Source organism: Pteropus alecto, unplaced genomic scaffold, assembly GCF_000325575.1.
Source record: "Pteropus alecto unplaced genomic scaffold, ASM32557v1 scaffold131, whole genome shotgun sequence".
NCBI lineage: Eukaryota > Metazoa > Chordata > Mammalia > Chiroptera > Pteropodidae > Pteropus > Pteropus alecto.
The window spans coordinates 5510364-5536676 of record NW_006434709.1 but is presented as its reverse complement, the minus strand read 5'-3'; the positions used below and the strand labels follow the sequence as shown (position 1 = coordinate 5536676).

At 40.1% G+C, this 26313-nt stretch overlaps 1 long non-coding RNA gene across 2 annotated transcripts; it reads left to right on the top strand.

The window, feature by feature from the left end:
• The first annotated feature begins 3010 nt into the window (after nt 1–3010).
• On the top strand, nt 3011–25884 carry LOC112477914. Of its 2 annotated transcripts, XR_003045675.1 has the most exons (5): nt 3011–3232; nt 4347–4448; nt 9652–9799; nt 10900–11004; nt 25593–25884. It is a non-coding gene; the product is annotated as an uncharacterized LOC112477914 (long non-coding RNA). The 2 variants fall into 2 exon arrangements; XR_003045674.1 differs by lacking the exons at nt 3011–3232; nt 4347–4448 and adding an exon at nt 6250–6316.
• Nucleotides 25885–26313: the final 429 nt, after the last annotated feature.

Genomic DNA, 26313 nt, shown 5'->3' with positions numbered 1-26313 from the left:
GACTATCAGGCAGTACGGGGCACTTCTGATTGCTGTGACCACAGCGTTCAATTTTGTTTCGTTTCCTAGAGACATTAGCAATTTCCTTGTAGCACATCACTTAGCCCAGGATCTGAGTGGCAGATTTATGGATCCCAGAGAATAATGAGACAAAAATGTTGTAAGCAGGAGAAACAGCCTGAAATAGGAGTTTTAACCCTTTCCCCTAAGATTCCTTGTTACTGGATTGCATCATGTTGACAAAATTTAGTAGTTAAAATAGCTGGAGGTACAATATTGGCATCTAAAAATATATGCTTCTAAATACGTACAGACAGCTGTCATGTCTGTTGACAGAATATATTAGTCATTATCCTCATCAGCAGACGAAATCATCACAGTTTTCATAATGGAGGTGTTTCTTACTACATAATTGCTTGTGATTTTGGAGGTCCTCTGATAAAGTCACCACCATTGTAATCATGGTGTTTTCATTTACTTGCTTTTTATATTCTTAACCTGGATGTTAACACCTCAGCCAGAACGCTTCACTGGGAAGCATTAAGAGGCTTCTATTTATTGCTTCAGACACATTTCCACTTACCTTTGAGATGGAAATATGGGCCGGAAACTTCTGTTCTCAACAAAGAAGGTAGTCCAAGACCTTTCACACTAAAGGTGTCAATATCCGAATTGAACCTTCTATAAATATAGTGTTAGAAAAACGTGTATAACTCCTGAGAACTGGATTCGCCATCGTCAGAGGTTTTCTTGCCTCTTTTCACAGGCAGGAACTAGCAGGAGTGGGTTTTGGGCAGTCAGAGAGAACTCTCAATGTCACATTGAGGGACCATAGAACTTTGGGGAGCTTATATAACTGTTCTGAGCCTCAGCTTCTTAGTGGAAAATGGGGATGATCATAACTACCTTACAGCTTTGTTCAAACATTCATGAAATAACTGCACCCAGAATGCGCTTGCTACATAGTAGGTGATTGAAAAAATATTAGCTTGTCTTCCTTCCCTGTTACCCTTGCATTCTCCCTCCACTTCCTCTCCCCACCTCAACACATGCGTGCAGCTTGTTTCCTTTTCCGTATGAAGGATTCCAGAGAACTGGTACCAAATTTACTTCTGAAATGGGAGTAGAACAGCAGTCTCAGCCCTCACTCCCCTATTTCTGACCATTCCCCAATCTGGCAAGACGAGAATTCTCATCCTTATAAACAAGAGCAAAATATTAACAGTTATCTGCATCAGGCATTGTGTGAAATGCTTACATATTTAATTGTCACGATGAATTTTTGAAGTAGATGCAGTTCTTATCTCCACTATACAGAGGAAACTGAGGCTCAGAGAGCGTGGGTCACTTGCCTAGGATCACACAGCTGAGAGTGGAGAAGCCAGGCCTTGACACAGGCATCTTCTCTGCAGCGCAGCAGGTACCCCATGCTCATAAGGCAAATAAGCCCCAGGGTTAGGTAGGTGTCTGGAGGACTATTAGTCACATTCTTACAGCCCTTTTTGATTTGTCAGGCACTGTCTCGCAGAGCCTTAGTCCCCAAGTCCTCTCAGCTGGGAGGAAGGACTCGTGAGTGGCTGAGATGGAGCAAGGCCCGCCCTTTAGGGAGGCATGTTGCTGCTGTTCACAATATGAGGGGGTCTTGTCAAGCATTGTTGTTTTTCCCCCTCTGCCTCTTCCTCCCACTTCTGACAAGGTTTTCAATTAGCAGCTTGTAGAGGTCCGGCCTGTGGTCCTCATTTCATGCAATATGTATAACTGAATTCCCCCAGAGGGAATTTGAGGGCAAGGGGACAAAAGGGAGGGGTGACATAAAGGCCCCCTGACTGGAGGACAGAAATGTGCTGTGGGTATGGACTGAAAGCAATGCTTCTTTTAAACGTCTGTGGGGCCAGGGGTCATTTGGGAAGTGACTTTCATGGAGATGAAAGGGGTCTGCTGCTGCTGCAGGATGTGGGGCCACTGCACTGGTTGTTGGGCCTGGAGTCTCCACCTTGTTTCTGGTTTCTGGTGGAACACATACAGAGACTGGAGTAGGCAACTGCTTATGCCTTTTTGTGCTTAGGAAGAACTCATTTTCTCCCTCTTTTGGGAGATGAATGAATCTCCCAGGTCCCTGGTGGCTTCTCCCAGTGGAAGGCCTCGTTCATCTCGAGGCCTGGACTGCTTATTTAACGCCCAGGCTGAATGGAGCTAGTGCCCTCCCTTCTTTCCAGGGCAGGAACGATGCCATTGTTTCTGCAGAGAGTCTGCTAGCTGCTTTTCCTTTATCTCCAAGCTATGTCTCCACTTCACCTTGGTGCCATGTTACCTTTCTTTTAATTTGTTGAAAGCAGGATTCCTTTTTTAAGGATGAAAAATAGCACATCCTTCTAAACACAAATGCTACACATTTGCCACCTCCCTCCAAGAAAGCTCATGATCTACCCGAACATAAGGGCCCCTTGAATCAGATGACAGAGATGTGCTGTCATACAGGCTGAACTTATGTGGGACCGGGGGTCATCTGAAAAAGGTGACAGAATAAAACTAAATTCTGGTTCTAAACAGAGATAAAGAGGTTGTAAGCAGCCTTTAAATCCCCAGTATGGGGTTTACGTCCTTTTTAAGGGTCTACGGATACAGTTTGCTCTTAAAAAGGACCATGGACCTGGGTACCTTCTTGGTGGTCCTGAGGGAACCTGATGTTTGAAGGGTCAGAGAAGAGAGATTTTGGATGTCTGGAGGCAGAGACACAACTCCGTTCCCCTGGGTCCCAGAGGCCTCTGGGAAGCAGCCACAGGCACATAATAAGGAGTTAAGTCTATGGTCTGTTTTGTGAGAGCAAAGAGTAAGGAGAGTAAAAGGTTCCTAATGAATCATGCTGATGTTTGAACTTGAAGTCATCCCAAAAGCTTATGTTCTCATCAGAGCATATAGTCATAGCTTATGTTCCCTTTGTGTTTGCCTCTCCTCCCCTTCCCTCCTGTCCCCTCTCCTCCCCTCTTCCCTCCCCACTTCCTTCCCTTCCCTCTTCATCCCTCTCCTTTCATTCCCTCCTCCCCACACCCTATCAGCAAACACATCCTCTTTGCCAGCCAACTTCATGTTGAGGGCTGTTAGGAGTAACCAGTTCTCCGTAGGACAGATCTGAATCATCCCACGTGGGGTGTATAGTCATGTAATGAGAACATGTGGAAACAGGCCCTTGAAGAAGCTGGACTCAGGGCTGCCCACTGCCAACATTTTCCAGGTGAGCACGATTGAATTACAGGCACAGACCGGACCTCGGTGCTCTGTGCAGTCAGGCAAGAACTGCCTGTGTTGAAGACAGTGAGGGTGTGAGTGAAAATCTGCTTTCCAGTGAAAAGTGACTCTGAATCTCCATGATGGTTTCCTAGACACAGTTTCAGCTTTTGAAATTTCCTGCAAACGAGGCCTTTCCCGTTCTGGGTGAGTGGGCTCTCCCCGCCTCCTGCTTCTGACATCCCTGCCACTGCCAACCTGTTAGGCAAGAGTCAGGAAAGGCACCCACTGCCTGGGGCAGGCTGGTTCGGTGGGCACTCATCAGGAGGTTTGGGTGTCTCCAACTAGTAAACACACTTGCTGTTATGAACTCCATACATAAAAGGCAAAGTATCACATTTTCCTCTGAATTCTTGAGGAAATTGCTCTCATATACAACACCAACCTTTGGCTGCATGACAGAGACGGAGTGTCGTTTGCATGCCATTACCAGGCTGTAAAGTCTGGTCAGGGCTGCCTTTTCGGAGTTTCCAATCTTTTGGGATCCTGGGAGGGTCACCCTGTGGGTCAGGTTTGTTTAGTCTGGTCCGTAATGGTGTAAAGTGGCCTTGACTGTCGAGCCTACCTAAATAATGCCCTATCTGTTTGATACTTCAACAGTCCCTCTAAGTTGTATATATGTTTCACTTTCTAATAGTCAAAGCCGAATTGGATTTCATTGTTAATAGAAGGCAAATTGTTTCTAAAAACAACCTCATCTCGCTTTGAAAATCAGCCTGAGTTCAGAGGGCCCCTGCATTTTAAGGGGTGAGCTACATTTTCCCTGGGAGAATGGTGCAACAGTTCTGTGTTTTTGTATGCACATTACCCACTCTTGGCATCTCTTTCAAGTGACTCATTTGAATATATGCTATTAAAAAAACTTTTTTATTGAAATATAACATACATGGAGGAAACAACACACATCCTAAGAGTCCAGTGAATTTTCAAAGACTGAACACACCCTAGCAATTGGACCCCCTATCAAGAAACAGAACCTCATCAGCCCTCCAGGAGACCCCTCGTGGTCCTTCATTTGAGCTTACACAATTTTAAATTTCTCTTGTTTATAATTTACCCAGGGTGTTCTATCTGCCAACTTACTCCTCATTTCCTGATGGTATAACCTTCTCCGGATTGTCACCTACAAATCAGGAGGGAAAGGAGCCTGCTCGATCTTCTGGGTAATAAACAGTGCCTTTCCAGAATCTTTGAATCTGGCGTTGTAATGTCCTATGGAGCTTTGCAAATTCATCAATACCTTGTTAAAATGGGGTTCATTTTTATATGGATCCCTCTAGAAGCTCAAATCATACTCCTTATTTCATACGATAAAAACCGGTTTCACAAGATTAGTCTAAATGGCATGGGTTTATCTATCTAATTCAAACTCTAGTTTTGTGAAACTCTATTGAACCCACTTTATAAATGTTAAGTGGTCACGGCCTTGGGGGTGGAGGGGATAGTGGTGGAAGAAAGATGCTCATTAGAAATTTTTGCTCAGAGGCTTTTAGGAGTAAATAAGTTCTCCTCCCCAACCTCCCTATATTTCAAAACAAATCTTGTTTGAAGCCCTATAGATGGACTTTCCCTCCCCCTTTAAAAATACTTCAATTCCTTTCTTCCTAAGCTCCTCAGCTCCCAGCACAGCTTTCATTACAGCACCATAAATAAAAAGTGACATAAAATTATACAGCCCTGTGTAAAGTAGTTTAAGGAAAATGTCTTTTATGGCAGCTTTTATGGTTTCACCAATTAGTTATTAGATTTTCTCCATTTTTAATTTGATGTCCTGTGTGTGCAGTCTAAAAGGTTTCTCCCCCCACCCCTCTTTCATCTCCTGGCAGTAATAGGTCTGGGGGGCGATGAGCCCCGGTTAGCAAACTTTCTTGTTTTGTGAAAGCATTTCACTACAGCCTGTTGCTAGACTTGGGCAAAGCACGTTCCTCGGGACAGAAGCCAGCACTGAACTATTTTCAAGTGAGTGGAGTTTCACCCCCTTATGAACACAGTGTCGCCTGCGGCCAGTGGGCCTCTCTCCCACTGAGGGTGGCTAGCTGCAGGGAGGCCTCGGGATGGCACTGTAACAGTTGGATCTTCAGCTGATAATTCCTGAGTTTTTAGTAACTTTCCAAACATTCCCGGGGAGTGAGAATAACAGAGATTTACTCCTGCCAAAATTTAATCATGCAGAAAAAGCGAAATTTAGATCAGTGTGTAGATTAATTTTTAATGTGATCGCTCGACAGCGGAGGGTAAGGAAGCCAGAAGTTGAACACTTAGCGCAGCTGAGTCTAGACCATTGCAATTTGATTCATTTGGGGAAATTGTATTAGGTTTTAGGCTTTGGCTAGGGCCAGGCTGTTCTGTTTGGGAGTGCATGATGTCATTGTGTCAAGCGTGTCACGGCCAAGGCATTCTGATATTTATGTTGGCTTCAGATCTAGCCCAGAGTACATGGCAGGCTCAATTTATTGCTACTTTAACTTTGTTTAGTCATGGAGAGGCTTTATTTATGTTGGTAAATTTCAAACAGTGGCCAACAGTGACTGCACAATGAAAAGGCCTGCAAAATTCGTCATCGATAAATCACCTTGTTGCTGAGTTTCTTTAATTAAGGAAAAACTCTGTCTGTTGATCCCTGTGGTTGCTGGAAGAAAAGCAGGGTGGGGAGGGCTTTGATTAATCCATCTATCAGCCCTGCTTTGGAAAGTGAGTCTCCTGTTTCTGATTGTAGCTGGGCAAAGACCTAAATAAAAATTTATCTTGTCAAAACCTATGGGCTAACTGAAAGCAAATAAAGAAGTTTTATGGCATCCACATAAAGTTAAATAAATAGGGAGAAAGTGCAGTGGGTCCTACGGACATTTTTTAGTACAGTACGTGGCCGTTCTTTGGGGAGAGCTCATTAACTTAAAAAAATTACCTTTAATAGGCCACTCATTATCGTTATCATCAAATGCTTCACTTGTCTAACATTCCAGGGCTTAATACCTGATTAAAACCAAAGACTGGGGCTCGTGGCTTGGTGCTGTCGAAACTACTCAAAATGGTAAGCACAGTGAGTTCTTCTAAAGGGTAAATAAATATGGTCACTGAAAGCAGCATGGCAAGTATCAGGGGATATTTTTTTTATTGATCTTTCTGGAAGATAGTCAGTCTTCCTGGTGATGACATACTTTGGGGGCAATGGGATGAAGCTGTTTCGTCTCTGACTGAACAAGGGACCTCATCTTTGGTTGAACTTACCTGTCATGTGGAGGACTTCCTCTGGTGGGAAAAGTCTAGAAAAATATATTGGGATTGGAAGTTTCTTTTCGCCAAATGCAGTTTAAGCAGACCTCTCTGAGCTTGGGCACGGTAGCGTACATTTTATTTCTGGTTAAAAAAATCTTTGAATCAGATAAAAATAGCATCTGGTGATGAAGAAGGCCAGTTTCGATCCTAGAATGGGCTTAAGGGTATTTGCTTTTCTTTTTTTAGTTTATGAAAAGAGAGCTTTCTTGATACCAAGCTTCAGGATCCATTCATAGGAAAGTGCAATTTCTCAAGCATCAAATCTTGGAGCACGATGCATCTGGCAATGAGCTCCTCTCTATTTGATGAAGTTGTACAATAAATGTGGGCCTTGGCGGGGCGGGCGGGGAGGCATATTTTGACAACGATCTCTTGTGGGATCCTGGTGCTGTAGTCTACTTTGGGACATGACATCTTTGTGTTGACAGACTAAAGCTGCTCTTGGATTTAGCTGATGGTTTTGCAAGTTCCTGGCTCCTTTCGGTCCTCCTGTCAGTGTGCTGTTTTTATTCATGGTCGGGCTCCCCATGTCTGAGGGTGGTGGTCCTGGGGATGGTGTGTGAAAAGCAAGGCTGCTCGGCCAGAATCTAGTTAGAAGAGATGGGAAAGCTAAACCTTTCTCTGCATTGTAAGACAAAAACTTACTCCAATGTGGGACAGTTTTATTATATAGGTTACGATCTGGACCATACGAATTAGTCATAGGTTGATAAAAATTTCTAGCCACTTTTATAAAGACTATATCTCACTCACTTTTTATGTTCTTCATAACTTCAAGGTATAGTTCAAGGTTATCTTGGAATGACCATAGTTTGCCCCGTGCATAACAAAGGGCACTTTACTTTTTCCCAGCACTGAGGTCAGAGGTCAATGACAGGGCAACAGGTACATGCTAAGCTCTCTCTTATGAGTCTAGCGAGTACAGGGCAGTGTGGAGACCCCAATGAATCCTAAGTCATGCCCTTGCCCTGTAGAGACTCCTCCCAGAAGGAGGTAGGATTTATATAACTGTCTGATTGAAAGCGAGAACTCCTATGAGGTGCAATCATAAAATGTCATTGTTCTCTCTTGCCTGGGCTGTGGGGCTAGTTCTCCATCCCTTGGGTGAGATCTAGGGCGAGTTCTATCACTGTTCTGATCATTCCATGATCTTTTGTTTGTTAAAATGTTTTTACTTCAGTATTACCACAGTGGTTTTCAACCCAGGCTGTTCATCAGAATTGTGAGGGCAGCTTTTAAAAAACATTGATATGTAGGCTGCTCCCCAGAACAATGAAATCAGCATCAGCATCTCTGGGGATTGGGTCCAGGAATTTTAAAAGCTCCCCAGGTGATCCCAATGGGCAGCTAGGATTGAGAACCACTGAAATGAAATGCACAGTTCCAGAGAAATAATGAAAAATTTAAATTTTGTTTAAAATTAAAGCTGCCCCTTATGTTTTTCTGACCTGCGGTTTCGACTTGGGGAGCATTCTTTCTTTTCAGGTTTCTTTATGCAGGGTTCTGGCACCAGCCTTTGGTGCCTCACAGACCTCAGGGGTCACTGAATAAGTTCTCACTGGTCCACTTGAAGCCCCTTCCACTAGTCTGCAGGTGAAGAGAAGCACTATTTTAGGAAAAAACAGTAGTCGTTCTCCAATATTTGTTCTGCTTCTTTCCACAGTGCAAACATGGCTTCCCAGAATAAAGAGTGTTTCCCAGTTTCCCTTGCAACCAGATGTGGCCATGTGGATAAATTCTCATCAATGGCATTTTGAGTAGTAGTGTGGGCAATTTGCAGGGAATGTCTTTATTTGATTTTTTTTCCTTTTTTTCCTTTATTATCACTGATGTACAATATTTATTAATTTCATACAACATAGTGATTCAACATTTATTCACCTTGCAAGGTAATCACTACAATAAATCTGGTAACCATTCCAGGAAATGTCTTTAAAGGGAGAGCACACCCATCTCCTCATACCCGTTTCCTACTGGATAGAATGCAGTTGGCTGGGCTGCAAGAGCCATCTTGGTCCCAGAAGTAGACGTAGCATGTTGAGGAGGTGGAATAAAAGCTGTAAGGAGCCTGGGCCCCCGTTGAGTGAGAAACCAGCATACGCAGCCTACTGAAACTTTAACATGAGAGAGAAATGAACTTTTATCTTTTAAAATCCACTATTATTATGGGTTTTCTGATACAACTGAATCTAATCTTCACTAATTCAGAATTTTGTCCTGAAATGGAGTGCTAAGCCTGAGCTGAGACAGGTAAAAGGCCTCAAGGACGTAGATGTTGCAGGCTAGAAAGACGGTCACCTCGATTACGTGGTGGCAAAACATTTAGTCAAGTTGTCATCTGTTATACTTTGAAAGGCAGGCCACATATTAATTGAAATGGTAGAAAAAAGAGGTCAGAATGTTTTGTTGGCTGCTGCTTGCTACTTTGAGCCAAGTCCTACTTGGCTAAAATGGCAGCCTTGTTAAGATGTAACACTGTAGCCCCAAATCTTCTTTCAATAACTTCCTTTAAGAGTTCTTTGCTGTTAGATGGGAATCGGTGGCTGTGAAGATCAGAACGCAGCCAAGCCTTTTGTTCCAGTTGTCACTACGTTGAGAGAGAGGAGTGTAGCCATATGTTGAGAGATCTTTCACTGTGGTTTTTCACACATAGAAACAGATAGACCAGAAGTTTACTAAGATTCCAAAGGACCTGTGTGGGGAGAAAAGGCCTGCGAATGTTAACCTCTACAGTAATGCCTGGGTGCCTGAGCCTGCGTTCACAGAAAAAGGATGTGAAAGAGCGTTGTGTGCTCTACAAGACCCATTTCAATTATGGAAACGAGGATGATGGATAAGGAAGAATCTTCCAAAGGGCAAAGTCAGGGCTAATGAATGAGGAAATTATTCTCAGAAAGGAGATTTAAAGGCTGTCAGGTGGTCTAACCAAGGTGCTGATTTCACTACTAAGGGAGGGTCTTTACTATTCCTGCCCCGTGGGCTGTGACAATAGTTGTGGACCAGTAACTCCTGGGCATTTCCTGTTCTGCATTTCCAAATGGGAGCTTTTACTACTGTTATCTTGTTTATTTTCTGTCCTTTTTATTTTAGGTATGTGATGGGAAGAAACTATTAGCAATAATCACTGACCGTTAAGAGCTACACCTGATGGAGAACATTGAGCATTACTCATATATCCTGGATTTGAGCTGAATGTAGTTACTGCCGTGATTGTTACCTTTCTAAACGGAGGGTCTAGGTGTGTTAAATGTATACTAAAAAGGATGCTCATGGATATTTTTAGGGTTAAAGGAGGAAACAGCTAGTTTTTTTGCTCTATCCGTTATTCCCTTCTCCCATGGTGATGCGGTTTTAGTTTTTAGCTAGTGGTTACATGGCTTCCCAGAATAAACACTGCATTTCTTCATCTTGCTCTATGTCCTTTGTTACTGAGACTAGCTATCTCACTATGTTTGGCCAATGAGATGTAAAGAGTGTATTGCGTAGCTACCAAGAAGTGTCCTTAGGAGAAGGATGTGTGCCTTTCTCCTTTCTTTTTAACCTTGCCGGTGGGAATGTCATTGGAGTCACCATAGCACTATAAACCATTCATTTAGATACTTACACGAGAGAGATATATAGTTCTACCTTTTGAAAGTCATAGCTATTTTGCTTTCACTTGCTATTGAATTTAATGCTGTGGAGGATGCTGAGATAGAACATCCACTAATTAGAGAACAAAAACCTCTCTAATTCCCAGCTTTCTCAATTTCAATATTTTATACCATTGAGGATAAGGGTTAAAAAACTGATTATCAGAACTTTATTTACAATCTCGCACAGGTTGTTTAACATTTTGCTTTGGGAAATGGGGATAGCTAGCACCTATTTTCTAGGTGCCTCTGGGGAAACTGAGGCAGAAAGAGTCCCATTTTAGTATTCTGTTATAATCATGTATATAAATGCAGAGTTCCAGAGAATGTATACTGTAGTTAAATGACAGATTGTGTGGTATATACTACAAATGCTCAAGGAATACAGAGAATGGAGAAATTATTGTAGGCCGGACTAGTCAGAGAAGCTTCTGAGCTCTGAAAGATTTAAAGCGATGGTCTGGGTTAGAAGATAAGAGGGTGAGTCATATAGGGGTGTGTGTGTGTGTGTGAGTGTTGGTGCTCATGCGTGTGTGTGTGTGTGTGTGTCTGTGTGTGTGTGTATGAAGGGGTCAGGCAGTTCTACTGCACCGGCAAAGCACCGAAGTAGGAATATACATAGTCCACGTGGGGCCTTAGGAGTTTTACAGTTCTGGGTGAACCTCAACCTCCTCCTCCTCAATTTTTCTTTTTCTTTGTCTTCCAGAGTTGATAAGTGAACTGCATTATCATGGCTTGAACACCTACCAGCTTTCTTGATGAAAAATAACACCCCTCAAATCACCCTCCATCTTTTTTTATTTTTTTTCAGGTATGGAAAACACCACTGTCTGCCTTTTCCACAGTCATTCCCAGTTCCCTGCTAATAGACCATTGCTTTGGTTGGGTATTAGGCAGCTATGTACTTTAGGGGAGATTGCTGCCCTGCCCCACTACAGAGAGGATATCTGTATTAAGGTATTACTCTAAGTCAAGCAAGTAAGTCTGGTACTCCTTTTAGTGGTTGCTATAGGAAACTGGCATGTAGTGCAATTCTGGCTACTGCTTGAACCAACTGGTGGCAGAACTGGGACTTTGGTGACATAAAATTTGGCCATTTCAATTTGTGCCTTTTGTATGGAGCCTTTGAAGAGAGCCCTCCTATGGTTTTGTATACATTTATCCTGCGCAGCATGCAGAGGGCAGAGGCCATGGCAGGATCTCCAGAACTCTGAAGCTGTGAGTCCCAGGGGTCTAGCTTTCTGTCCGTGTGTTCCGGGGACAGACTGCGCCTGTGGCTTCTTAGTGGTGTGTGTCATGGCCAACTCAGCTGATAGGTTCCACTCTCTTTGATGGCTTCTGTTATGTCTGTTGGAAATTCAGCTGTCAGTCTTAACATTCTGTTACAGACAATGGTTCTTCCCCCGTCTCCTGCCCCCTGCATTTAGGATTTTCTTTTTGTCTTTGATTTTCAAGTTACTAACTTGTCAACATGTGGGATTCCCCACTATCCCTTCTTGGGTAATAATTCTGTTTGGGATTTATAGCACTTTTTGAATTTGTGGTGTGTTTTCTTTGGTCAATTTTGGAAACTTCTTAGCCATTAGCTCTCCAAGTGTTGCTTAGCCTCTCTAGCCCTCACTGGCTTGGAAGCTCTTTGGAGCCTTCTCTGTGCCCAGATTAAAACATTTTTTTGTCTAGGTGTTCTACTTGTTCTCAATGGGGAGATGAGTCTTCAACAAGCATCATTACCATTGCCAGAAGTAGAAATTCTCAGTTTTTTCTCACTAAGGGCTCAGAATATTTCAGGGTTTAGTATTAACTTAGAACATCTTTTTATATGAGAAAAAAATCTATTAAATTTCAAGACCGATTGTGACAGCCCGAGAGAATCAAAAGAAGACACAGTAGATCTCAAGTCTCCAAAATGAGGCCAAATTTTATTTTATCAGCATATTCAGCTACTTTACATTATTCCTCTCTCCACAAGCTGTTATTATTTTCATGTGATTCGTCATAGTCCACAGGAGTGCTCTAGAAGCTTACTATTGTATATGAAAGGGGACCAGTCCTCACTGCAGGACCCTTGTGTGGGGGACGAGGAACAAAGTAGCTGTTAGACCAATAGTTTGCTCAGTACCAATTGCCATCACTGCGTAGCCATATATGAGCTATCCTAGTGACACAGGTCAGAATAAATCTACAATTGCTGAGTTGTTTAAAGTTTGTTGGTTTGGGGGAGCAGAAGCTGTGTTCACAGCAGAGCAAAGGGAAGTGGACTTATCTTCCCAGCTCAAGTGGCCTCATCTCAGACAAAGGGCATGAGACCTAGTGATCATGGCAGAGGCCACACCTTTTCTCTCCACCTTTGCTATAACCTGTTGCCTACCTATCTGATTCACCCACAATCCCCACTTCACCTGCTTTTGGCTGCATCTATGGGATATTTCTTTACACTTTTATTCTCCCACGTCTGTTTCTCTTTTATCAGTAAACTTATATCTTCATCCCCAAGTTTTCGTTGGCTTATCAGGGCACAGAGAAGGGAGCAGGTTCTTAGGAAAAACTGTGAGTGATAGTGAGGTACACAGAGTGGTGATGCTTTCGTTAGCAGAAACAGAGGAAGACCTGAGAGTGCAACAAGTCTTGGGATTCCTGCAACTGACATGCCAATGATCTTGTGGATTACATCAGTAAACTTTATGAAGGTTCTTCTCGCCAGCACATTAATATCTTCTTCAGCTTCTCTGCCCCTACTCTCACATAAAGGATAATTGTTTGAAAAAGTTAAGTATACTTTAAGGAGCCTTTTGGAAAAATCCAGACTTTGGGAAACTCATGGAACGATTGGAACAATTTGATTCTTTTAACTAATACATTTCAAGGGAAGAGATTGAGGGGAAATCTACAGATTAGAAAAAGACTTAAAAGAGAAATCAATCAATTGAAATATCGAGACATTATCTGGATCCTTATTGAAACAAATATACTGTTAAAGAAATATGATACTTATGAGACGATTAGAAATTTGAACACTGGCTGGATATTTGATATTAAAGAATTATTAGTAAGCTTTTAGGTGTGATATTGGTGTTATAACTGTGTGGTTTTTTTTAAGAGTCTTTTTAACTGTGTTTTTTTTTTTAAGAGTCTTTTTAACTGTGTGTTTTTTTTTAAGAGTCTTTTTAAAGACAGATACTGAAATATTTGTAGATGAAATAATGTTTGAGATAATACAATGGAGGAAGGAGGTAGAGGTCTAGATCACATAAAATTCTCCGAACTGATATTTGTAAAATCTAGGTGAAGAGAACATGGGGGTTTGTTATACTTTTTTACCTACTTTCGCACATGTTTGAAGTTTTCCACAATAAAAAGAAAAAAGATCTCTGTATCTTCGGGCAACTTTGTAGAAAGAGTTCCAAACAACTCACAATTAAGATGATTCACCCTGTCCATTTCACTTAGCATAATGTCACTAAACTGAGGCCTTTTGCATAAAAAAGCTTCAGGGTCTGAAGAACATAGCACATATTGTGGGGTGGATTTTCAATTTCATGTAAATGGATATTGGCTTGAAGCCTGCTCTCTTTTAGGCTGAATGTGTACAAATGATCATCCAGGTTATTCTTTTTCTTTTTTGTGGCTAATACTTATCTTCATGCCTTTGAAATGGGGTTCCATCACATGTCACAAGACTGCCCCAGTTTTTTACAGACTATTCTTGGTCCTGAATATTCCAGACAAAAAGTGAATGGATAAAATAAAGTTTGGTAAAATTTCTCTCCACATAGCTAAAATTATTTGAATCCATACTGAGTGTCAGGTGCTATGCTGAGTATTTTATGTGCAATATTTCATGAAATCCTCATAATTACTCTATAGAAAGGTATTATTATTATTATACCTTTTTTTTTGAGATGAGAAAATGGAAGCTTAGAGAGTTTACATAACTTCAGCAAGGTCACGAAACTAGTAATTAAAGTATGGAACCAGCTGGAGTTTGAAACCTAGACTGCTTGACCCCAAAGTCTGAACTCTACCACAAACTTCAAGTTCTATAATAATTCAGTTTATTGCAGACTAAATTAAATCTAGGCCCTTTGAAATATGTATATTTAGGCAAAGGCAAAAAGAAAGATTAAAACAAAACAAAACAAAAGTAAAACCAAATGTTAAACCTCCAAAGACATCTTTAGGTTTGCTAGAACTTAAAGGCTTATGGCGCTAGGCCAGATGAGGTATTTGCTGTTGTGGGAGTGACTTTCCATGAAGCCTTCTGGAGTCTTCCTCAGAGCACCTCACAACTGCAGGTGGTACATTTTCTTTTCTTTCTTGGCTACTTAAGGCAGAGATAAGATGGGCTTTCTTGGTCCACATGATTTGGCAATCCTGGTAACGATCCGAGATTTTGTTTTCCATGGGTGATGTTACATCGTCATTGGAAGAACACCAGGATTTGCTCAGCCTCTTAACAGACTATCAGTGTAAGGCTCTCTCTCTGAGATGGTGGCCAGATCAAATTCAGCAGGGAAATAGATCAATGTCTCCTGGGTTAGCTTCATTTTTCAGGTGGTTTGAGTAACTTAAGGCTGGGGAAAGACAAACTGCCCACTGTGGTGGGGGTGGGGGTAATTGTGTAAGGAAGATAATGATACAAGATAAAGAATAACTTAAATTATTTCATACTGGAATATTCTTTAGGTCTCATTTCAGAGTGCTCCAAAGCATGCTTCTTATTTTGAAATATCCCCAAGGGACCTGGTAGCAAAGATAAGCCTGTGACTACGCAGCTCTTGCTACAGGATTTAGTTTTCCATCAATATACCTGCAGTCTGTCTTTGACAGTGATGGCATTGGAAGGAGCTCTGAAATTGGGACTACACAAGCTTGCAATCACTTGGGAAGATGAACCATATAGCTAGAATGGCTGCAGAATAGACTTGAGGAGGAGGCATCCAGTCAAAAGACCTAGTATGTGGAAATCCCTGCTATAAAGCACACCAGTTCTTTGTGACTGTGTTGAAGTTCCTGGGCTGGAGGCAAACACCAGGGGTAAAAGAGAAATGTAGTTAGGTGGGCTGGTTCAGTTACTTTAAAGTGGAAGCAGCAGGTAGTGCGTCTATGAGGCCAAACTTCTGAGGCTGTTTCTGAGAAATTTAAGACCCATATCAGGAGCAGCACTGTCTTTAGTTGATGGAATTCTATTGCCCCATAGACTGTCTATAGAAGGTTCCATGTTTTGGGATGTAACTTGCTGGCAGAGGCTCTCCCTCTAATGTGTGGAACTTGAGGCTCAGGACAGTTGTTCACTCTCCTCCTAGCTTTCACGATGCAGTTGTTTGGCTGAGCATCTGTTCACAGGGACCTTGGCAATTTCCTAGAGAGCCCATATTAAGAGGGCCATGGTAATTGTTCCTCTTTTTTCCACCTGAGAGGGAGCTTGTTTTCTGAGGCTTCTTTAAGGCAAGGGTCCCTAATTCCCTGCTTCAGACCACTACCAGTCGGTGGCCTATTAGGAACCGGGCCACACAGCAGCAGGTGAGCAGCAGGCAAGTCAGACAAGCTTCATCTGTATTTGCAGCCGCTCCCCTGTGCTACATCACAGCCTCAGCTCCACCTCAGATCATCAAGCATTAGATTCTAATAGGAGCACTCGTCCCTGGTGCTGAAAAGGTTGGGGACCACTGCTTTAAGGAGCATTAAGGTGAGAATTCCAAGTAGTGCCTTATAAGATAGAACTCGTCCCTGGTTGGGGACCACTGCTTTAAGGAGCATTAAGGTGAGAATTCCAAGTAGTGCCTTATAAGATAGAACTCTCTATAAAATAGTTCTCTTTGCAACGGCACTAAATCTGGATGCTTCTTGATTCTCCAGCTCTGCCATTAAAGTGGTTACACAGAAGAGAATTCAGAGAGCAAATTTCCTCCTCCTCACCTTTTAGTTTTAGTTCATTTGCTTCTTTTACCCAATGACTGGTACTACAGAAGTAGCATATCTCATTGAGTTTTAAAGAGAGCAGAGCTTTTAAGGGAAGTCATACATTTTTGCTTCCATGTAGATCATCCCATAACTCTGTCGTGGTCTCTTGGATTCACACAAATGATTTATTGAGACAGTACTCCTAGGAGAACAGCTAAGAAAGCAGAGGAACCAGAACAGGGAATGGGAAGAAGCTATTCAAGTTACTATGGATGTATGACAAATTATCCCTAAACTTAGTGGCTTAGAACTATGGCACCATTTACTTTGCTCAAAAATCTGCAGTTTGGGCTCAGTGTGGACAGCTTGTCTCTGCTCTATTTGGTATCAGCTGGATCGGCTCAGTGATAGGGGTGAGATCATGTGAAGACTGGTTATAGGTTCTCGCTATTGGATGATATCTCAGGTGAGGCTGTCAGCTGAAACATCTCCTAAATGTGGACTCTTTATAGAACATAATATTCAGAGGAAAAAAAAGTTGTAAAATGGTACCATTTTTAATATGATACAGCATATAGAAATTCAATAAACACAGTCTACTATAGATTACTTATGGATATATCTATGAGTAGTAAAAATATTAAAATATAGACACAAGTTCAAAATAATGATTATACCTAGGGGACTGTAGTGGTTTGACCTTCATCTGTAATATTTTATTTGTATAAAAATAAATATGATAAACTATTTTCATTTGTTATATGTGGATAAAGAATCACAGTTATTTGCTATCATTTGTATATACATAAAAACATTTTTTATCAAAAAAAATTTTGTAAAATAAAAACATCTTTTTGAGTTAAATATATTTACTTAATATATTTAGTGCTACCAAAAAAGGCAATAAGGTGGAAGTGAAAACATAACAGAATGAAAAAATAAAATAAAATAATGAAGAGTTGTAAGAAGTTAGACATAAACTGGACGTTAAAATCTGTAATGGAGTTATGCAGGGTTCAACACATTGTGGAAAATAAGACTTTTCAGTGAATATGGAGAGAAAGGGACAAAGATTAAAATGAATAGAGAAAGGATAGGTGTAGGGACCAGAGAAAAAGCACCAGCAGAAATGATAATTGTTCTTGAGGGAGAGGACACCCTCCAAATTGGGGAAAGTTGATAATTAAAGATTTAAAGGAAGAAAAAGTTTCTTGAGGCAAAGGACTTGAATGAAGATTGAAAGGACTTGCAGTGGTCCTGATAAGATTCAGGAAAGAAGCCTACTCCTAGACTCCACTTGGATCTTTTGAATTAGGAGGCTAAAGAAAAGATCCTTAAGAATCTAGGTTGAAAAACAATCTACCTAGAAATAAAGATCAGGCTAGTCTCAGAGTTCTCCCTACAGAACTAAAGAACTAATGGTAGTTTGCAGCTTTGAATGTAGAAGCCCAAGACTTGTCTTAATCTGTGAAGACAACATTAGAAATTTGGTAATATGCCAAGTTGTAAACAACTTGAAAAATTAAAGTTTTACTCCAGCCAATTGAAGAATAAAGGACTTAGGAATGAGGAAGCCATGATACAGAGATTTACAAATACCTTTTTATTCTGCTTAGATTCTACAATCAGGAATCCAACTGTCTTAGATATTCTCAAATGAATTTATAATCCAGGGGAGAACCTAGGGTCTGTAAAGTTTTCATTGGTTGTTATCGCTGATTTTTGCTATTTTTTTTTTTAGCATCAAGATATGTGTTTTGTTGAGTAACATTCTTTACCTCATGGTTCAGGTAGAATCTCTTGTTACTTAAAATATGACAAAAAACACTTTTCTAGTCCAAGACAGGATTACAATATTTAAATGACAGTGACATTGTATTTGCAGAATTACTAAACCCAGAAAGTATTTTTTTCTTCCTCCACTGAAATTGATTTTTTATTTAGCAATATAACAGCATTACATTGGCAAGAAATTGAGTAATAATTTTATGCTGGTTAGAACTCATTTTGAATGACCTGAGTATATAGGGTTTTTTTTTTTGTAATTATGAAAAATGAATAAACTGCCAGTGGCAGATATAATCTGTGATTAAGACCCTCTTTGTAACATCTTTCAACTAGGACTTGTGAATGACTCTTCTTGGGTTAATTGTACTTAAAATCAGAATATGTAATATAAGTTTAACCGTGTTAAATTATGCACAGAAAAAGAACTTTAAAGAAATAAAATAGTAAATGAGGATATCTTTGGGTAGTGAGATTCTGAGTGATTTTAACTTTATGTATTTGTGTATATTTAAACATTTTTCTACAATAATAAATTATTTTTATAGTCAGAAAATAGGTGCTATTATAAAAATCAACATATGTTTTATATATATATATACTATATGATACAAGTTATATAAATATTATGTATGAGAAAAAGAATGAGAGAGGTATACCACAGTATTAAATGGACAGTCTGCTGTCTTTGGATTTTAGAACTATAAATGATTTATTTCTTCTCTTTTTTTCCCTTTTCTTTTTCTCTTTTTCTTTTTCTTTTTAAAAAATTTTTACGTGTGAGATGGCTATATTTCTTTCCTACTGAACAAAAGCTTTATTTTATAAATACGCCAAATAAAATATATTTTATTCAGCATAAAAATGCCAAGATGGGTATATATAGAAAAGATATAGTTTCTATTTTTAATTCTGTAAAAGCAGCCCTCATTTAAACTGTAGCCTTCTCATCTTACAAATAAATTGCTTTGAAAATTGATGGTGGTCCAAACACTGAAATTTACTGCAAGACTCATACTAATAAAATAATTTTAATTAAAATAATTATTTTAAGCAAAATAGCTATGATGAAATTAACACTTTTAAATAAAATTATTACAGTGAATCAGAAGACCTGGATTTTGGAATTGAGATTCTAAATCATGGTTTTTCTTTCTTTTCTTTCCTTTCTTTCCCTTCCTCTCTCTTTCTTTCTTTCTCTTTCTTTCTTTCCTTCCTTCCTTTTTCTTTCTTTCTTTCTTTCTCTTTCTTTCTCTCTCTCTCTCCCTCTCCCTCTCCCTCTCCTTCCTTCCTGTCTTTCTTTCTTTCTTTCTTTCTTTCTTTCTTTCTTTCTTTCTTTCTTTCTTTCTTTCTTTCTTTCTTTCTTTCTTTTTTCTACCATGATTTTCAAGAAGAAAGGGCTTTTGGGTTGACTTTAAGTCCAACTTCCTTATTTGATGCGGGGAAAAGTGAAATGAGTAGCTTTGAGTTTCACATTAATTTACCCTAGAATTCAGAGTTTCAGTGATTTCTCTGATCATAACCAGGCTCCTGGAGAGTACCGTCTTTTAGAGGTGATACAGAGGAAAAGTGACATATGTAAGCTGTAGACTATTTACCTAATGCATCTTAAAGATTGCCTGTTTTGTTTTTATAATTATGTGAGGCACCTTTTAATTCCTGCATCATAGCCCCGTGGCTAAAGCTGCCTGGTAACCATCTTGAAAGGAAGCACAAAATCCCCAATGCTATTTTTCTTGCTGAGAATTTCACTGTAGAATGCCACTGGAGGAAAATCTATGAAGAGGTCACTGAAAATTGAACAGCATCTAGGATTAAACTAGCAAAATACATTTAGTTCCTCTTGTACTATTTTTTTAGAATAAAATCAGTGGCACATTTACAGTCATGTGCTGCATAAAGGTATTTTGTCAACAACAGGACTGCATATAGGACAGTGGTCTCATAAGATTATAATAGAGCCGAAAAATTTCTGTCACCTAGTGACATCATAGACATCTTAACATTATCATAATGTAATGCAACACCCGAGTGTTTGTGGTGATGCTGGCGTAAACAAACCTACTGAGCTGCCAGTCAGTATAAAAGTATAGCACATACAATTATGGACAGTACATAATACTTAATGATAATAAATGACTATGCTGTTGGTTTATATATTTACTATACTATACTTTTTACCATTATTTTAGTGATTCTTTCTACTTATAAAAGTTTGCTGTAAAACAGTATGCTGTGTTATGTAGGCAGTAGCTTCATACAGCTGGTGTTTATCATGTCTCTTGATTGCATTATTTTCTCTTGTGCTTGATTTAATCTTGTGTTGTTTTATACAGGAACATGCTGTGCAAGTTTGTAGTCTAGGAGTAATAAGCTATACCATAGAGCCTAGGTGTGTAGCAGGCTATACCATTTAGGTTTGTGTAAATACACTCTACAATGTTCACACAATGACAAAATCACCTAACAATGCATTTCTCAGAATGTATCCCTGTTGTTAAGTGGCTCATGACTGTACTTGAAAAGATATTTTACATTTTACTGAAACTACCAGGCTTACAAAATAATAATAAAAAAATCTATCCAATAGTCCATCTCAAGAGTTTATAAGTTAAGAGAGAGGACAGCAATGAGGAAAATGATCTTATTAGCATGGCAGTGGTGTGGGGTGATGATAATGATGACTTCATTTGCCATGGCCAGGCATCCAAGGGTATTCTGGGCAAGTCTCATTTTCTAAGGCACATTCTAGTTTTACAAAAGCACCACAGCAAAGAAATTTTTTGAGATACTGTTGAGATAGGACTCTGGGGTTGAGTTTTCTGAATATGAGGCAGCATAATGACGTATTAGCTGGGATTCAAGGCTTCCCTTTCATGCACAAGTGATCAAATTTACCATTTCCACTAGATGGCATTAGAAACTTCTGAAGCCATGAACTAATTACTAGTCACCTTTTTAGGCTGTAAATTACACCTGCATGTTTTAAGAGGTAATTGGCAATTGACTTTCTGGTGTGTTTTAACTCTGATGCCAGGTACATGGTTAAGACATTGGTATCAGATCTCTCCCTCGACATAAATAGCTCCTGGGATTATCAGAATGTCATTCCACGTCTCATATTTCAAACAAGAGTTTTGAAAGCAACATCTACCCTCATCTCACCATAAATCAAAACCAAGAAACACTACCTCTTCCTACCCTAGGAAGACAATCAGTTTAGAGCAAATGTGTTAGATAGAAAAGGTAAACCAAAACTTGTTTTCTCAGAATGCGAAGGAATTTTTTGTTTGTTTCTTTTGAATAGGATGCTGTGTTTCAAACATGAGGGGGCCAAAAAAGTTTTTTGAACATTTATTGGCTAATTCTAGTGGTTGTTATAGTGTAATTGTGTAGGTTTTTAAATTATACATGAAAATTTACAGTGTCTAGGATGGGTACACATTGCAGTGTTTCTGAAAAGTGTTTGCTTCTGTCCAGCTAAACTGAGGAATAACAGGTTTGGGGGGTGCATGCGTGCGTGTGTGTGTGTGTGTGCGTGCATGTGTGTATATGTGTGTGTGTGTGCATGTGTATATATGTGTGTGTGTGCGTGCATGTGTATGTATCTTTTTCTTTTGTCACAGTGGTGTATCTCTATGGCTGCCACTGCTGCCACCACTCCTGCCTGCTTCCTAGCCTGGCTTTCATCATTTCTTCCTGTTGATTGGTGTCACCTTGCATGCTTAGAATGTCTGCCTGTCTGTTCGGAGTGTGAACACATTCCTCAGAATGCTGATCTGCTCGTTTCACACCAGTGTCAAAATGACTTATTAAATTCAGCACCTCCTGATACTCAGTGGCTGATGTGTTGCTGTCCAAACAGTAAATGACAATAAGCATATGCAGCTGGTGGGCCTAGCAAACTCATTTAATTTGATAAAAATGTCACCGCAACATGCTTTAAATCGCTGTCCTTTTCATCATTGCTAATTGCTAGCTATAGACCTTTTTCCTATGCTTCATACAGTGTTAGAATACTGCTTCTTCCAGCCTGATTAAGAATTTAAAAAAATGTAGAATTCCTTTTCAGTGGCAGCATTATTTCATCAAGAGATGGATTTTGCTCTTAATTAGCCAACATGCCACTAGGGAAGCTTCAGAGTCATGGGTGTGAAACAGCCTCAAGCAGCAGATCAATCTAAAGGAAAAAAATGGTGGCTGGGGAATAATTGGCAGCTCCGGTGAACGTGGGCTGGTTATAACAGTGACAATATGTTCCAGTGGAATATCACAAACCTCTCTCCCCTATATCCAACTTGGCACATTTCAAGCTCAACAAAAGCTGAACAATATATCCCATGGTTATTTGTCTCCTGTTTTGTCTTTTTTGCTTGCTGCTTCATTGAGATTTTCTCATGTGTTGGGTTGACAATCTGGACATTTCCCCTGAATGGATTTGGGGATTAAGAGGGAATACGAATTCTAAAAATAATCCTTCAGTAGGTTGGTGCTTAAAAACAGATCTGGAACCGATCCATACACCACCACCACCACCACCACCACCACCAACGACAACAACAAAAAAAACCAGGCAAGCCCTCCACCAATTTGCTAAACCCAAATGTTGATTAAAAACACACATACACACTCACACATAAATTGACTCAAACTTTTTTGAGGGGTGCTTACTAGATTGAATAGAAACTGACTCCGTTTTTAAAAATTATACAGTCAAAAACATTGTAACATAAATTTTTCCCCCAGTGAGTTGATATTTAATTTGATTCAAATTCCTACTTTTTTTTCTTTTAAAATAAGCTTTGTGTGAGGAGCTTTACTCCTAGAGCAAGGAACCGACAGCTACGTAGGCCACCAAGTCCTCTGCCCACCAGTTAGCACTTCCTCTCAATAGAAGGCTTTACCAGGGATCTGACTTGTACAAAATGGACTGAACAAAGAAGGGAAATTTTTCCTTCCTCCTGTTATTCTTGCATTTTAGGGATCGATAGCCTTTCTTCTTCCCTTCACTAAACATGGGGCATTGATCCTGTATTATTTCCTGTTTTGTTGGTGTGGTCGAATGTTTTTCTTAAAGTTGTGCATGGAAGAAAACATAGCAGTCATTTAGGTGCAAATTCCTGTGATCTCCCCAGTCATCTTTCCACTTTGCTTGGTCGATCTAAATAAGTCAGTTGACGATATGAGTAACCCACTTGGAAATAAAATTTTGCTTTGATTCCTAAACTACATCTGAAGTTAAGAGGTACACTTCAGTCACCAGACATTCTCAGGTTGTGAGAGATCATTTCGTTTTCTCTTCTCTTTGTGTGCTAGGGCCACTTTTACCTCTGGCGTATGCAAGAAGAAAACATCTTTGCAGAAAGGCCCAGAAAGGCTCTTTATGTTTAAATTGAACAATGCCAAAGAGCAAGACTGAATTCTCTCATGTCAACATCGCTCTACCTGTGCAGTCCCAAACAATAGGGAACAAAAGCTCTGTGTCCTGATTAACGTGATGTGTCAACCATATTAGAGTCCCCAGAAACTGGTTTTGGGTGCTGGTGTGTGTGCATGTCCCATACCTGGCAGATACATGGTGAAAGGCAAAGGCTGGTGCCCCCGTGGTTGACATATTGAGGCACAAGAACCCATCCAGGTTTTCAGCTCATTACAGAACTTCCCCAGTCCCAGCTGCAACTCCTCTTTACATATCAGTGCCTTACAGAGTCTATTTCCAAGTGTGTTTTCAACCAATTTATGAAAATTTCAGCTCAATAAGGGAAATCATACTTAACATCAACCCAAATTAGAACTTAGGTCCTCCAGGGTTTGGCCTTATCTTAACACCGACTCTTATTTATTGAACGGCAGAGACTCTTTTAGAATTATTATATTCCCTAAAGCTACAAGGTAGTTTTTCTTGGTCACATAAAATACAAGTGTTTTTTTTTTTTCCTTTCTCACATATAAGCAGTATATACACACATTCTGTTCTGAAGTATTTAAGTACTAAGGTCCCCATTCACTTATCCTGTCCCAATCCAGGCCTGCTCCAAGAAGCGATCACCTTCACGCCTGGCCTGGAGTCATTAGCTTCTACTTTTCTGCTCTCACATATGTCTATGGGCCTATAGAAATCACCCAGTGTTATTTTGGTGGTTTATTTTTCCAAACGTGAATGGTTTCACCCTGTGTGTACCATTCCACAGCTTGCTCATTAAACTGAATAGTGTGTCTGAAAGCTAGCCAGATTGAGGTCCCTAGGAGACCTGGGTTATCCTTTTGAAAAATATTAAGGGCTTCCATAAAATAAAAAGAGCAGAGTTTATTTAGCAGTTTCTCTTCATTTTATAGATGAGAAAAGGGAGGCCCAGAGAAGTTAAGTGACTTATCCAAGGTCACCTGGCTACTAAGTGCTAGAGTGTGTGAGAATCCAGGCTGGGCTGATTCCCCAACATGCATGGATCCTTCTGTATCATTAGGTTCCCCTGACAGTGCCACCTTCTTTCTCTTCTCTCTATACTTCTCTCTTACCTGCTTTACTCTTGCAGTTATATTTGTCTCTAGGTCCATATTTCTGATATGAGTGTCCTGCTTTGGGGGGCCAGATTTATGTCAACCTAGAAAGTACTCTGGGATGAACACATATATTGAAAAACATTGTGCAGAGAGGTACGAAGTGTCTTAGGCATTTTCATATTTTATTTTATTTTGCCAACCAAATAGTTTTGTAAACCTTTGGGCTATTCTAATCCTACAAATCTTTTAAAGACTTTTCCCCAGCAGGTTTACTTCTCATGCTCAATGGGAAAGTCTGTAGGAGGGATGTGGGAAGTAATTGCTTAGGGAGATATTGCCCCATAAACATGAATATGGTGATCACAGTGGTTCCTAAACAAATGTTGGTAGTGGTTTCATGGATTGACAGGAGTTTCTGTTTTGAAATGGCTGCAACATCGGAATGGGAGGACAGGCTCAGTAACTCAGTCACTTAATAAATGAAAGAGCCCTTATCCTCCCCAAAGACTTTCATAGTATTTGAGACTCAGTGGCTAATTCTAAAGAAGTTCCATTGTTGAAAGCAGTCCATTGAATGCAGCAGTTTGAGAAGCCATTTGTGAGTACTAATGGATGAACTATCTGTGAAAAAAAAAATTGTCAAGAAGAGTCCTGTTTGTAAATTCTACTTACCCATATGGAATGAACTAATTTTTGCATCTCAGTACCAAGATTTGGAACTTCACATAGACGTATTTGAACATAAAATTTTAAAGCCATCGTTGCCCTGGCTACGTGCTACAGAACCCCCTATCGACCACCTGGTTAGTTTTCTGAGAGTTTCTGCGGGAAAGGTTTACAATGGCTGGTTTCTGGTTTGATGTCACATCGATAAATTATGGTGCTTTAAACAGATGTGATCTCACAGTGTGTAATCCTTTAGGGTAAAGCTTGTGAAAGGTTTCTTTCCCCGCTTGGTTTCATTGTAGTTTTGTTGTTTGGAGGTTTTATGTTGTTCATTTAGCTCTCTGGCTATTGGGGTTTTATAGTCGTATTTCCTTTGTTTAATATAATTTCCTTTTTTCTTTTAGCTATTTTTGTTAGGGTGCCCAGAGGCTTCAGTTATGAGTGGCTGTAAAGTAAAATATATTATGATTATTACAATGATAAAGTATAAGCTTTTAAGAGTCTGCTTATATTGACCCATATATTCTCTTTCTCTCTCTCTCCAAGGTACACAGAGACACATTGGAAACACAGTATAAAACGGCTGCCAATTTAAAAGCAGAAGAAGAGTAAACTCTAACGTATAGTGGGAGAGTGTCAAGCTGGACCTGTCCAGCAGAAGTGAGACTTCCATTGCCTCTTCTCTACTCTGTGAAATGGCAGAAGATGTCAGTCCCTGGGTTTGAACTTGGTCGATAATGCTTATTCCCCAACCTTTTCCAAGCTACCTAACTCCCCAGAGTCTTTGTTTTCTTTTCTGTGAATTAGGAGACAAAGAGTTCTTCATTCTGAGGTTGTCGTAAGGGCTGAATGAGGTCACGTGTGTGGAAGCACCAAGCATGGTTCTCAGCATATTGGTGCTCAATAAATGTGAACTAGTTTGACTATGACCTCCACTCCTTGTTCCTTCATGGAGCCTGGTCTCTGGTGGCTGGTCTTTGGAGCTCCGGGCTCCCTGGGACATGGCGGTTTTCCCAAAGTGGACACTAAGGCTGTGGTCTCCTTTATACTGAGGTCTCCTTTGCCACCTGCTCCCTTCAAGTCATGGATCCCAGGCTTCACTCCAACAGAACCTTGAGTGTGAGATGATAATGATTTATGAATGCCGTTCCTCCAGACAGTGTTTGCAATATTACAGGTTTTACTTTTATTTTACTTGGCACTAGAAAGGCATTGCGAATAAAAGGAAACTCTCATGGTGGAATATGGGCACTTTAGCTTTTTTTTT